Here is a 14,330-nt window from a genome sequence, read left to right as displayed (position 1 = left end):
AATACCGATAATGGTATAAAAAATTATAAATTTATAGAGCTTTTTGCAACATAGTTCAGTTACAAAATCTAATTTTCTGAAAAATACAGAAGAAAGTATTGTTTATCAAGAGCATTTCGTTTTCTCTAAATTAATGCGGCTCATAACAATAAGGAAAGGAACAACCTAATTATGATGTGGAGTAATCTGGAAGTATATTGAGTTCTTATTATTAGATTTTATTTATCTTTGTTTAAAAAATAAAAAAGATGAATCTAATATACGAACTCAATGATTAAATTTTAAATTACTTATGAGGTAGAAGCATTGCTTAATAAACAGAATAAATTCAATACGAAAAATAATTTTCCTTACCATTACCGTCTTCCTTACGAAAATCGGAAATCTCATTCCTTATTCATATTCTTTGTTTTTAAATTTGCATTAAACAAAAAACCAGAAGCAGACGACATCCTTTAAAGATCAATACACTAAACTTTTTTCATATTGTCATTTAATGAAAAAAATATTTATCTCATATAGGTTTGTATAGAGAGAATAAAAATGTAATAATTAACTTTTTGTGGAAAATAAGACTTTAAAATGTATCTAAGCACATTTTTTCTGAATTAAAAATTTGAAATATACTCGTATTAAAATGTAGTTAAAAAGAAGCTTTTTATTCCTATTATTTCTTTTTGGGGGAGACCATCTCTAGGGACAGGGATACGATTAATCAAAAATGTTTTAGATATTTTTTTAGGTTTATTTTAACAGAAAAATGTGTGTTAAATAGAGATTCAGAAAATTAAAGTAAAACAAATCAATTTTTAAGTTTTGGTTATTCGTTAACTTTTCGGATTATTCCTTATTTTGAGAATAATGATGGTTGTGTTTTGAGAAAATTATTGTGTTAATCGAATATTTAATACTGTATGTCTTTGTTCATACCCTTGTATGTCCATGTAAAAGTCATTCACTCCGTTTTATACATTAGAAAGGTTATAAATTGTCCATGTCTATTGCCATTTGCGTGGCCAAAACTTTGAACTTCCGGCATGTAGAGAAAAAACGTGAACTTTGATTGCAAAAATGGCTATTCAGCTTTAAAAGACAACTATTTTCTATAAAGTGCCTCTACAAAGCTCTCCTATTAATAAACTGAGCGAGGTTGGTGATTGAAATTGGCGTGTTTAGCGATTCTTAAAGTCAACAGCAATTTCAAATCTAACATGAAATAGTTGGTCTGCTAAACAATTTGAGAAGTGCTGCCATCTACTGAGGCAGGTGGAAGGATTCATCTAGCGAGGTTATATCGAACTCTAGGAACAAGGAATATGAAGAAATACATCACTCTTTACAATATTTTCAGTCTTTAATCTATAATTTTCATAGCTTATGAAGCGTACAAGTCAAAGGCGAGGATAACATATCTGTCATTAGTAACTCTCAATTATATTTTAAGCATTAAAGTTTATGGGTGCTCATTGAATCAAAATTAAGTTGAAACAACAAGAGCAGCAAAGCATATGTCTTCATCGAGTTAATAGTTCGATTATCGTATTGCCGTCAAACTATGTCAATAAACACATTTTGTAAATTGCGAGTAGGCGAAATTCTTTTTTTTTTTAGAAATCACTGTAAAAATATTTATTATTCATTCATAGTTTATTTTCTTCGATCAGTATTTGCATTTCTTTTTATTTTATAACTGGAAATATCGCGAAAAATGTAATAAAATACGTTTTTCACACTCTTTCTTATAACGTTTTGCTCGTTATTGTTGAAATTGCAATAGTAGAGCGCGAACTTGTACTATTCTATAGGTCAGATGGCACCCAATTCGAAAAAAAAAATAGTACAATCATTTAAATCCATATTATAATAAGGAATTGACTGCTCTTAGTTTCCGTTTGAATTTTTAAAAAAAGTCTTAGTTGCTTCATTACGAATTTCAAAAAAACATGTTTTGCCAAGCAATGTCTTGGATAATTATAAAGAAAAGAAATTAAGAAGAAAAGAAAGCTCATAAAGAAATTACTTACATCTTTTTTATTTTACCAAATTATTTCATAATATTATGACTTGTAATAATATTGTAAAAATATCATAATAATGTAAAAATATTTAATGATTTAGGTGTGAGATATAGTTTTTGAAAGTCAACTAAATTACATATATCATAATCATTAAATGTGTATTTATCAACACAACGATAACATGCAGAAAACTGAAAGGCATGTAAATTATGTCACTTTTTTTTCAATTTACTGTTGTCGTTATTATGAAGATAAATTATCAGGGGTGCCAATTTTATGAAGACGGAAAGATAGGAATATTCAGAGTGGTGAGGAGTAGTTGGAGATATTGACAAACTGAAGATTGCAATGAAAACAGAAGGGTGATGAAAACAATAGTTGAGCCGAATTAGAATTAATAAAAAGATTTTATTAGTAGTATAGTATTTGTAGAGCTCGAGATACAAAACTAAATATTATCCATAAATTTCAGTTGAATCAGTTTTGCATAGTAATATTAAAATAGGTCAGGCCATGGGAGACAATCCCCACGACCTGCCTAATCAAAAGCCAAATTAAAAAGTACATGTAATTTGTTCCGATCGGACACAGGAGAAGCATGGGTAGGAGATCCAAAATTGGCGGTCTATTAAAATATTACATAGCCAAAACAAAGCCAACCAGCCTATCAATATTGGGTTTAAAATAATACCTTGGCGATCACGAGTCGCCAACAAATTTATGTGAATTATTACAACCATGCAACCGAAACATTTAGCCGTTGGAAAATTAGAATAAAAAGTTATAAATAGATTTTTGTTTTCGATTAAAGGCGACAGTGAATATATAAGTCTGCATTAGTAATGAAATAAAAAAGTATCCGTTACATTGATCTGGAAGAGAAGAAATAAATATTTTATGTTTGTTTTAAAAAGAGTAAGTTTGTGATTTATTTTAAATGTAATTCTATTAATAAAAAATCAGCTTAAGTAATGAAAGATATTTTAAAAGATAGAAAATAAATATGTGTATGCCAATTCTGGCATCACATATATCCCCGCTGAACACAGAAAAAAATATGTAATATATATAGTATGTATATACATATTTTTTTTTTTTATTTTTTTTTTATTAATGGATCTCCCCCATGTCACAAAAAATTTATGCACTGAAGCATAATATATTCAAGAAACAAAATAATAATATAAACTTATGTAAAGTTAAATATCAAAGCAAAATTACTATTCAAAAAAATTTTAGACATACAGTTATACTTCAAATATATCTTTTCAATACTCATGTTATTAAATCATATGTTGATGTAAAATTAGCTGAGCATTGTCCTCACCTGGATAGGATATTCTAATTTCTCTCAAATTTGAGAAAACTATATCAGTAACAAATAACATAATTTGCAAAATCATTTCATTTTACCATATATTTTTCATAGTCATTAATACTTTTCAACATTGATATGCATATACTGTATAAAATAATCAAACATATAAGTGCAATTTATCTTATCATATTCTATATTTCTTATTTTAAGTTAATGAAATGTTTATTACTATGAAATATTCAAATAATTATAAGTGTCCATAAAAATTCTTTAGTTTATTATTAAAAACATACTGAGCAGAGCATATCATTCAAAAAAAATATGAGCTTTTATTTTAGCTCTAAGTAAACAGTTGATCAGACTGCTACATTATTTACCTAGGTTTAGTCATCCCATTTTCATAAGGGGCAAAATTATCATCTCTTATATTTCAAGAGGCAAAATTTTCATCTCTTATATTTCAAGAGGTAAAATCATCTCTATTATTTCAGAGGCAAAATTATCTAAAAATGCAGCATATATATCTATATTTTTATTTTTTTTTTAACCTTTGAACTAACTAATATGATCTAAAAAGCATGTGATCAGGATTCCAACCTGAATTTTTGTGAGACAATGTATTAACAATTATACTATCACAGCTATCTAGTATTAAATTCAAGGTAAAATAATTTTATAGTTTTTTTTTTTTTATAACCCTATTAACTTCTGAATTAATGTTATAGCAAGCCTATGATCAGGATTCTAACCTGAATTTTTGCATACATGATGCATTGTATTAGCATTTATACTATCATGGCAGTGTATTATATTCAAGAAGATAGAAGTTATTATTTATTTTCTTTTTCACTGCATTTATAAAAATTCACTTCATTTTAATGAAGGAAAATATTGTCATATTATATATAAATGCTCAATTATTCTCATTTTGAATTTCATGAATTTATTTTTTGCTCAGTTAGACACTTATTTAATAGAAATTCAAATATTAAAAAAATATTTGACAATTGCATTGATCAAATCAATAGAATATTTTTCTTTTAAATATATATAATAAAATTTCTGAATTTATTTATGTTTTGATAAAACAAAATATTCATGAGTAACTATTTGGATTAACCCTATTGAATATGCACTTGCATTGAATAAAATGGCTTACTTATGTAAGAGAAAAACTATTTGTGATAAATATAATAGCTATTGTAAAATTAAAAAAATATATATTAGATAAACTGTTTATTACTATGTTCATATTATTATAAAAATATCTCTATGTCACTTAATGAGTTTTAATTACCTGGGCCCTAGTAAAGAAAATCACCATAAATCATTCTGTACAGATGCCTCCATGCAAAACAACAGCAACAATGAGACAGTTAATGAAATTTTTAATTAAAGAAAAAAAATATATAGAGGCTGAAATCTTTAATTTTCAAATTTGCAAGCACTCATACCAACCTAACTTCTATAGGATTGAAATATCAGACCAACACATAGTTTCATAAGATAACAAAAGTGTGTAATTGTGTGTTTATTATTTTACTTCATAATTCTTAAAAAATCTGGGTGAAATTATGTTACACTACTATAAGTACTGATTAAGAATCACTTTGGGATAACTTAATCCTTATAATACATTTTAATAACATGTTACTCCCTATTGTGTTTTTGTGTAGAGGTCAATATTCCATATTTAAGTATTGTTATCTTATTTGAAAATTTCAACATTTCAAAAAAATATATAGTTAATTATTGATATTTATGAGCACTTCAAAATAACTTAATTAGCTTGAAGCTAATTTAAATTGCAAAATTTAAGTGTGCATAAGGGTTTATAAAATATATCATTATTATTATCAGTATTATTTAAGATACATTTCTGGTTTAGTTTAAAAACATTTGTAAATAAACAACAATAATTTTAAAAAATGCACTTAATGTATATATACAGTATATCAATTTATGGCAAACAGTATAAAATCAATTTCTTTTTATTGTAATATTGCAATTCCTGATAATGATCAACCCAAAATATTAACGGTGACATAAATAATGTTAAAATGACCAATTAAATCAGACAAAATTGAAATTCTTTCTATGAACCAATATATGATATGAATATTTTACGTTCTGTTGTTCCTAATTAGATAGCAAAATTTGATTGCAGAAACCAATCTTTGAAAATAAATTTATAAATAAGTAGAATGTCAAACATCTCACGATCCGTAAATACAAGATACTTAAAGAAACTTCACATGCAAATTACACCTAACCAACATTTCTTGTTTCGATTTGAAGAAATAGCTTGTAATATGAATACAAGAGTTGAAGAGATTTCTCAAATTAACAAAGTTTGCTTACTGGTAAAATCAGATGCAAAAACACAAAAGCTCCCATAACATCATAAAATAAAACGCAAGGAAGTCTAAGAACATTCCTTCTTATTTACCAATAACATTTTCTTTGAAAACAATACTAGATTTGCATAATTCTGTTCAGACGTTAAAACAGTTTAATTCAAGAGTTAGCAATTTAAATCTTAACTCAAATATCATTTTATAGAATAATAAACGTGAATAATAAAAAGCTCTTAAATGTTATTGCTATTCTTTAAAATCACTGAAAACATCGTTAATGTTCATTTTTAAAAAAATGCAACACTCGAATAAAATATATAACACTCGATTTTTTTTTATAGAAAATAAAATATGGAAAAATTGATTTGACTTATCATTTCTTTTGTATATTAATTAATTACAAAGCCTTATCACTGAAATAAAAACATTAACTAAATTATTCAAATCCTGTGAAAATATATTCGTTTCAGAATTCAAGTTAGTTCCAACAATAATTCAATTTTCAATAAATTCTTCACCTGTATAAACATCACCAAAAGGCTAATAATAAGATCAGATATGCCACTTAACTGAATTAATTACAAAATTTCAGGTTGTAAATAAATAAAATTAAAAATATTCTATTATATTTTTAACTTCTAAAAAAAATTTAAGTCAAATGCTTTATCAATTTGTCATACAAAAATTTTAAATTCAATTAAATGTTGTAAACATAAAATATAAATAATTGAAAGGATACGTAACGGATGACTGTTCGATGAAATCCTGATGAAAACGAAATCAAAAGCAAGACGAGAGTTGAAGGAAACACAAATTTAGTTTCTTCTTTATGATGAATCATAAATTAATAGATATTTCTTTCGAGTAGCGTAGGAGGGGGGAATGTCGAACATCAGACGAAATAGAGCATCGTAAACCAAGCTTCATCCAATTCCATACGTTTTCGCAGCATTCCAAATTCTCCGCTAAGCATGAGCTCCAGTATGAAGTATAAAGTAGCCGTGAAGATAAAAATTATGGATTTGAAGATCAGTAGATGCTTTAAAAGACTTGCGTTGATAACCCAATTCGCTCCTCGTAACTAGGCACCATTTTTATGAAGAAATTCTTCCAAAGGGTCAATTTATGTTGAGATATGGAAATCTCAGGTTGTTGGGAGTAGTTGGAGATTTTGAGCAATTGTAGATGGTGATGAAAACAGAAGAAGATGAAAATAATAGTTGAGCCGGATTAGAATATATAAAAAAAAAGGCTTTTATTTAGTAGTATATTTGCAGAGCTCGAGTTACAAAATATCATTCATAAGAATTTCAGTTTAATAAGTTTTGCATAGTAATATTAAAATAGGTCAGGCCATGGGAGACAATCCCCACGACCTGCCTAATCAGCCAAATTAAAAAGTACATGTAATTTGTTCCGATCGGACACATGAGAAGCATGGGTAGGAGATCCAAAATTGGCGGTCTATTAAAATATTACATAGCCAAAACAAAGCCAACCAGCCTATCAATATTGGGTTTAAAATAATACCTTGGCGATCACGAGTCGCCAACAAATTTATGTGAATTATTACAACCATGCAACCGAAACATTTAGCCGTTGGAAAATTAGAATAAAAAGTTATAAATAGATTTTTGTTTTCGATTAAAGGCGACAGTGAATATATAAGTCTGCATTAGTAATGAAATAAAAAAGTATCCGTTACATTGATCTGGAAGAGAAGAAATAAATATTTTATGTTTGTTTTAAAAAGATTAAGTTTGTGATTTATTTTAAATGTAATTCTATTAATAAAAAATCAGCTTAAGTAATGAAAGATATTTTAAAAGATAGAAAATAAATATGTGTATGCCAATTCTGGCATCACAGTTATTATATAAGGCAAACGCGTTTTTAGAAGGTCATCTTATCAAACTAAAGATTAACTATATTCATTTTTTAAAATAGCATTTCTCGAAACTAAATCATGATGTTGTTCTTGTCCTGTCTATGACGGTGTCAAATATTTTCCAAAGTTTGGAGAATGATTTTTGCGTTTTATGGGGGTTGAAGACTGTATAGGCTGTCCTCTGGTTTTGAGCCGAGTTCATAAAGTACAACCAGAATGGCTTGAAAGTTCAAAATGTATTCTGAAAAATTCTTCATGTCCTTGAAATGGCCAGTACGGAGTCTTGCTATAGCGGGTGAGAGGTTTCTAGGACAATTAAGATCAGGGATGGAGTTTTTTTTTAAAAGTTTGCTTAAAAAATTCCTTAAAAAATTCCTTAAATTCCGTCATATTCCTTAATGCCCACATGAGCAAGGAAAAATTCATGACAGTCAACGTTTATCACAATCATAAAATTTTTCCGGCTATCCTTTCCTTTCGGGGGGCCATAAAAACGCATTACAGTACCTTCATTAAGTACTTAGTTACCAAAATTAAATAATTTTATTGGTACATTTGGCACCTATTGAACATTTAACTACTAAATACTTTAATTACATACTTTTAACGTGCATTTGTATCTACAATAGTATACTTGTTAACTCTATTAAACTGTCCCTATTACCATAATACCAGTAGTACAGCCAGGATAGCCTGGATGGTGGGGCACTGGGCCCATGTCCAAGAGGTTCGATCCCTGCCGGCCGAAGACTCCCCGTGTAGTAAATGGTGATTGATTTACGTTAAATCTGTCGAGTCTCAAAGTCCTCCATGTTCCTATAACAAATCAATACCTCTGGGGGTACTGGATAGGAGATTGATCGTTATCTGATTCAGGTTTAAATTGCGATCTGTGAATGAATGAATGGGTCCGCCCTATAAGCGGGTGTGACGTATGAGTGTGACAGAAGTCTAATTCTTGGTCATAGATGGCGCCACTGTAAAACAAGAAAAATGTCAACCCCTCTGCCTAATTGGCATACGTCAACAACAACAACCAGTAGTACATATTTCTAAAATTACTTAAGCTCCATTGGTGTCAATAGCCATTTGACGATTTTTTACAGCTCTCTGAAACGAATATATAGCTTTTCTTCGGTTATTTTCTTATGCAGTACGCTGTTTATTGTGATTTTTTATTTCTATTGCCGTTGTCCTTTAATTACTTTTATTAAAAGACAAAAGCGAGACTAAAAACAAAACTGCATACTCTACTACATTCATGTTTATCGTTGAGCTCATTTGGCTTAACGAAATATTTGTAATTAATGGTTTGTTACAAGACTATCTGACATTACAAGACAAGATTATGTGGCATTTTTAGAAACTTTAATTTTTGGTCGTTTTTAGATATATTTTTTTCCAGTTATTTTCAGAAAAGCCTTTATCTGTCTATAATTCAAACTGCTCTTATAGTATTTTAAGACTTAAAACATTAGGATATTATTAGGGTTGTTTTAAAATTCAACCGACGACAAAATCGCTAAATCATTCTATTTCATATTGAAAACTAAAGAATTGTATCTACCATACATTTATTATGTTTAAATCCTTCAAAATAATAAAAAAAAACGTTGAAAATACACGCAAAATCTTTATTTTTCACTTTTGAGTACAATTATTTTTATGTTGCATTTGTTGCTTTTAAAAAAGTAATTAGAATAGTGTGTAAAAAATATTACATGAAACTCTAACGCAATTGTTAAATTGTTTTTCTTTTTAATTGTTTGTTCTTTTTTGGACAGAAAAAACGCCAAAATTTTTTTAATAATAAAATTGAAAAAATAAAATTTTGTAAGTGATTCTATACCAGATCTATCTATATAGTGAATCTATATATGAATATATATCAGAATGTGTGTTTCATAACTAAAAAGGAGGTTTCAATCAGAAATAAATTTTAATTAGTTCAGAAAAGCTTATATTTTCGATCAATCCGTATTATTTATTTATTTTAATCTTCTAAATTGGTGAATTAAGCTAAAGCTTATAAACAGGCATTTGATTTATGTTCAAATCTTCGACCTGGAAGCTTGATGAAAAAATTAATGAAAAAAGCGAGAATTTTGAAAAATTGAAAAAAATTACATGAAGAATTTTTTTTCACTTTCAAATTAATGAACTGAAAATGATGAAATAACATAACATTAAATTAAAAAAATGGTTTTTTGAATGTATTTCGTTTAATCCTCTCATTCCTGTGCTTAATTTTTTCAGTACTTCAAGTAGTTAAGATATTTTTCATCACAGATCATCATAAGTAAATACCGAAAAGAAAACAGATATTGAAAAAAAGAAGGAATAGGCGTTTCTTAGGAGAAGTTTCAGTAAACATTTCTTAGCATACACGGATAGTAGATCATACTTATTTGTTGGGTGTTTAACAATTAATGTAACTATTTTATAGCACTTGTTTGAACTAATTTAATTTATTACAGAATATTTTAATCGATAGAAAAAAGGAGATTTCGAACAAATTTAAAAAAAAACCAATCGAGAGCGATAGAAATGTATGGAAATTTAAAGTTTCTAAAAAAAAAAAAAAAAAACATGTAACAAAATAAATGTAACAAATTCAGAAGAAAAATCGAATATTGGACTGAAGAAAAACAAAATTTCGAAAATTTCTGAAAGTACTAAGTAGATAAATTAATGCAAAAGTCTATAAAATCAGATAAATACATAACTAAAAAATGATTAATACGCAAATAGCACTTTTAGATTAAAAAAGATAACATACGACCGAAAAAGTGACAAATAGAAATAGAAATAAAACAAATTATTAAAAAAAGTAAAACTGAATTCTAAAAATGTGAAGTGCAATAAAAAATTTAAAACAGCGTTCTTGTATTCATAACGCAACAAAAAGTGCAAACCAATAAAATTATACAATATTTAAGTGTTTGATTAGTTTTTGAATTAAAAATATTGAACTTCCGTAGTTGAGTAAGTCAATTATTGTGTAGTTACAGATTAATTTAAATTACAAATAGTTTGAGTAAGTCAATTGATTTGTCTAAGAGAAGAAATTTAAGTTACAACAAAAATTTCATTCAAAAACTTAATTACAAAAAACTCTTCATATGTCTATATTCCTGTTTGAAATTAATGAAGTTTTATATTTAATCTCATATTTCAAAGCACAAATCGCTTTATTTTTGATTAAAATATCCATTAATAGTTTAGTTTTGAGTTTATCAGTCCTCAAGGAGAAGATTTGTATTTTTATTTTTAAATAATTAAATGCCTGAAACTTTCGTTTTAAAAAAAAGACATTTTTTTAATAAATTTTTTTTATTAAAGTTCTTACATTTAAAATTTTGTTTTCAAGACATTTTTTGAATAAAAAAATTTCTTGTTTGCATTAAGAATTTCAACAGAATTTTAGAAACGACAATAACTTTTGTAATTTTTGATTTAAACTGTTTCAAATAGAGTGTTAAATTTTTCAAGATATATTCTAAGGAATGAATTAGCCATTGAAAATCTAAAAATGGAGAAGAAAAAAAAAAGCACATACAAATTCCGACTCCATAAGAGGTCAAGAATGGTTTTATTCTTCTGGTAACTTTAGGGGGTAAAAAAAGAGTTCTTCTGCTTATGACAGTTAAATATCAGAAAACTTTTTTTAACAAAAAGAGAGCCACACTTCTACCCAAGGCGTAAATTTTTTTAAAAATAAAAAAGCATAAAATTCAAAGAGAAGAAATGAAAATAAAGCATGTCGTTTTTGGCGCTCTCTTTTGGAAGTGTCATCAATTAAATATTTCTGAAAATATGCTATGATATCTTTAGGAAATGACAGTAAATAAATGAAATATTAAAAACTCATCATTAGAAATATTTACTTTCTTAAATAAAGCGAAAAAAGTTTCGTTTATGAAAAAGAAAACCAAAATTAATCGCTATAAGTTTTGACAATTCCTATTGGTTTTAATATTTCATTAGCAAGAGTTTCTTCAGAAATTGGTTGTTTTGGAATAATTTTATATTTTAGGGAATTAGAAATAACGTGACAACATGCATTATTATCACTCATAACACATGATTCATCAATAATCAATAATTTAAACTGCAATTTTTTAAAAACATTTTTCATTTTTAAGCTGTGGTTTAATTCAATTACCTAAGAGAAGAAAGGATCAACTTTGTACTATATATGAATACAGCTAAGCAACTTGAAGAAAAACATAAATAAAATCACATACGCATTTTTTACATAAGCAGTTTTGCTGAGTTTTAAAGAAACTTCATGAATAACCAAGTACATACATCTACTTGAAACACTTAAAATTGCTCCTCCGCTAATGATTTTTGGGAATCATTTTATACTTTGAAGAATTGTAATAATTATCGGATTATCTTTGAATTACTTTCGATAGTTTGTTAATCCACTTCATTTAGTTAATCCACTTCTTGTTAATCCACTTCACTAAAAACTCTATTCTATCCTATCACACCCATTTCTAATCTACTTTATTTTTTAAAGATTAATTTGTTTAAGATTGTTATACTTCTATTAGTCAATCCATTTTTTCAATATAACTAGTTCATAATTTTTATACGCGTACCCGTGTTTTCCTGTCCAACTCTGTGCTTAGATACTGATGAAGGTTTTTCATTATAAAGTTGAAATTATAGTATGTCTGTTTTTGTAGGCATTATTTTTGTTTTTTAACTTATTTTAGTACTTATTTCTGTTTCATTTTTACGTAGTTCAACTTTTTATTTTTGATATTTTTAAACACATTTTTAAATATTTTAATCACTTTACAGTTAAAGGAAATCGATATTTTTTATTTATAAATATTTTGAAATAATTTGGTTCACGATAATTTTTTTACTTTATTAGATTTAAAAACACCAATCAATTGGAGACAGAGATGTACTGAGAATTCGTGTTGGGTGGCTACACTTTGAATAACCATTTAGGTAATGTTACAATTGTTCAAAGTAAAGCATATTAATTTTTATTACTGAAAACAAATTCATGTAAACGAAAGAAAAACTTATTCGTAATTAAACCTTTTCAGAATTTAAATTCAACAGCAGCTCCTTATTTTTGTCAAGAAGTTTAATTCTTGTCCTCATTATTCTGTTATTTAATTAGTCTATTTCATCAGTTAAATTGTATATCCTTCCTTTAATATGACTTCAAGTGTTTGTTAAAATACCACCGCAAAGTTTTATTCGTTATTTTGATTTTTGAATTTAAGCTAGTATATATTCATAGTTTGCTTCTTCATATTTTCCTTATGAGAAACAAAAGAAGTTTTTTTTTTGCTTACATTTATTTATTTATTTTTTGCTTTTAAACAAAAATACTAGAGTTTTAAGCATGCAAAATTTAAGAAAAATTCCTTTTTAGAAATGCAAATTGAAAACTCAGTCTTTATTTTTTATTTTTTTTTTAAAATTGAAGTTAGTTCGTAAATTCGCTTCAAAAAGTTACTTTATTTCACTTTAAAATATTTTAAACCAGAGAAAATTTTTAATACCACCTAAAATACTTTTTTTTCCGTATAACATAATCGATGACTAGAATAAAAACTTGTCTGAACTTACTTGAAATAAAATTGTTTCTAAAATTGATATTATGAGGTTTTGAAATCACTACAGTTAGAGCTCTAGAGCACCAATTTTTTGAAATAAAATTCACCCCCTCCAAAAAAAAATATATATAAAAATTAAAAATTTGCTGAAGTTTTATAAGCAATTAAAACAGAAAGTATTTCTAAATAAAGAAATGACAGAAATTTATATGAATGCCTTCTCTTGATTAAAAAACTTATTTGCTTTTTTTTAAATATAACAGCAAATTTAAACGAAAATTTGAGACAAATTGAGAAAATTTAACGAAATTTTGAGAAACAGTACATTATTAAATAATATAAATTACTTATCAGAAAACTAACCTTTCGTAGAAATTCGTTTTCACATCAGATAATTCCAATTAAATCAATAGGAAGGATTTAATTAAGTTAAAAATGAAGCAGACAATTTTTACTTCCGGTAAGTCTTATTCTGCGACTATTTTGTTTTCACTTACTACACAAGAAGCCAGTTTGTTAAAGAGAACTTTTCTCATTAGTTCCTACACTAATTACTTATTAGGATCTTGAAGGGTTTGCAAGGTCAACGGTCAAGAGAGCGCGTCTTCCCTCTCTCGCTAATTAACAATCCGCTACGACGAAATTATCCCTTTTCTTAACCATTTGCAAACATGTTTACCTTCGACTGGGGATTTTACTCATTGAGAGGGAAAAGGATGCGGAAGAATCCAATAAGATATTCAATTAACCACCTCACAAGCAAACGGGGCGTACATTCACAAATTAATTTCCTTTTTTTTCTTCAGTCCTTAGTGATATTTTTCAGGGAGGGTGGAAAGCTTCTGTTTCACTCTGTTTCTGATTTGGGACGGAGGTTTTCATTCCGAGAGATTTCCGGATCCTTATTAGCGCGATAAGGAGATTCTGGTAGATCAATTATTGAAAGTGGAGGGTGGTAGGTGGAGTTGAGTAAGGGTTAAAGACCCTGGAGTAAATTATTCAAATTTTAGACTGAGGAATAGATTGATTGCCATGTATAAGCAAAACATGGTTTCCTAAAAATCGAGAAAGTAGCATAATTGGTGTATCATTATCAAAGCATTTATAGTCGAAACTTTAGCTGTTTCTTGTATATATATATATATATATATATATATA

General features: G+C 27.2%; 1 long non-coding RNA gene across 1 annotated transcript in view; it reads right to left on the bottom strand.

The window, feature by feature from the left end:
- The window catches only part of LOC139426050 (uncharacterized), a 101,636-nt gene extending 87,876 nt beyond the window's left edge, over positions 1 to 13,760 (bottom strand). The window contains exon 1 of the long non-coding RNA XR_011637306.2: positions 13,536 to 13,760. This is a non-coding gene — a long non-coding RNA (uncharacterized LOC139426050). The remainder of the gene's footprint in view (positions 1 to 13,535) is intronic.
- Between the last annotated feature and the right edge of the window lie 570 nt (positions 13,761 to 14,330).

Source organism: Parasteatoda tepidariorum, chromosome 7 (assembly GCF_982258835.1).
Source record: "Parasteatoda tepidariorum strain Cologne lab strain chromosome 7, Ptep-v5.0, whole genome shotgun sequence".
In the NCBI taxonomy this organism is placed as follows: Eukaryota; Metazoa; Arthropoda; class Arachnida; order Araneae; family Theridiidae; genus Parasteatoda; species Parasteatoda tepidariorum.
Note: the sequence above shows the minus strand (reverse complement) of the source record. Positions and strands in the feature narration are given on the sequence as shown.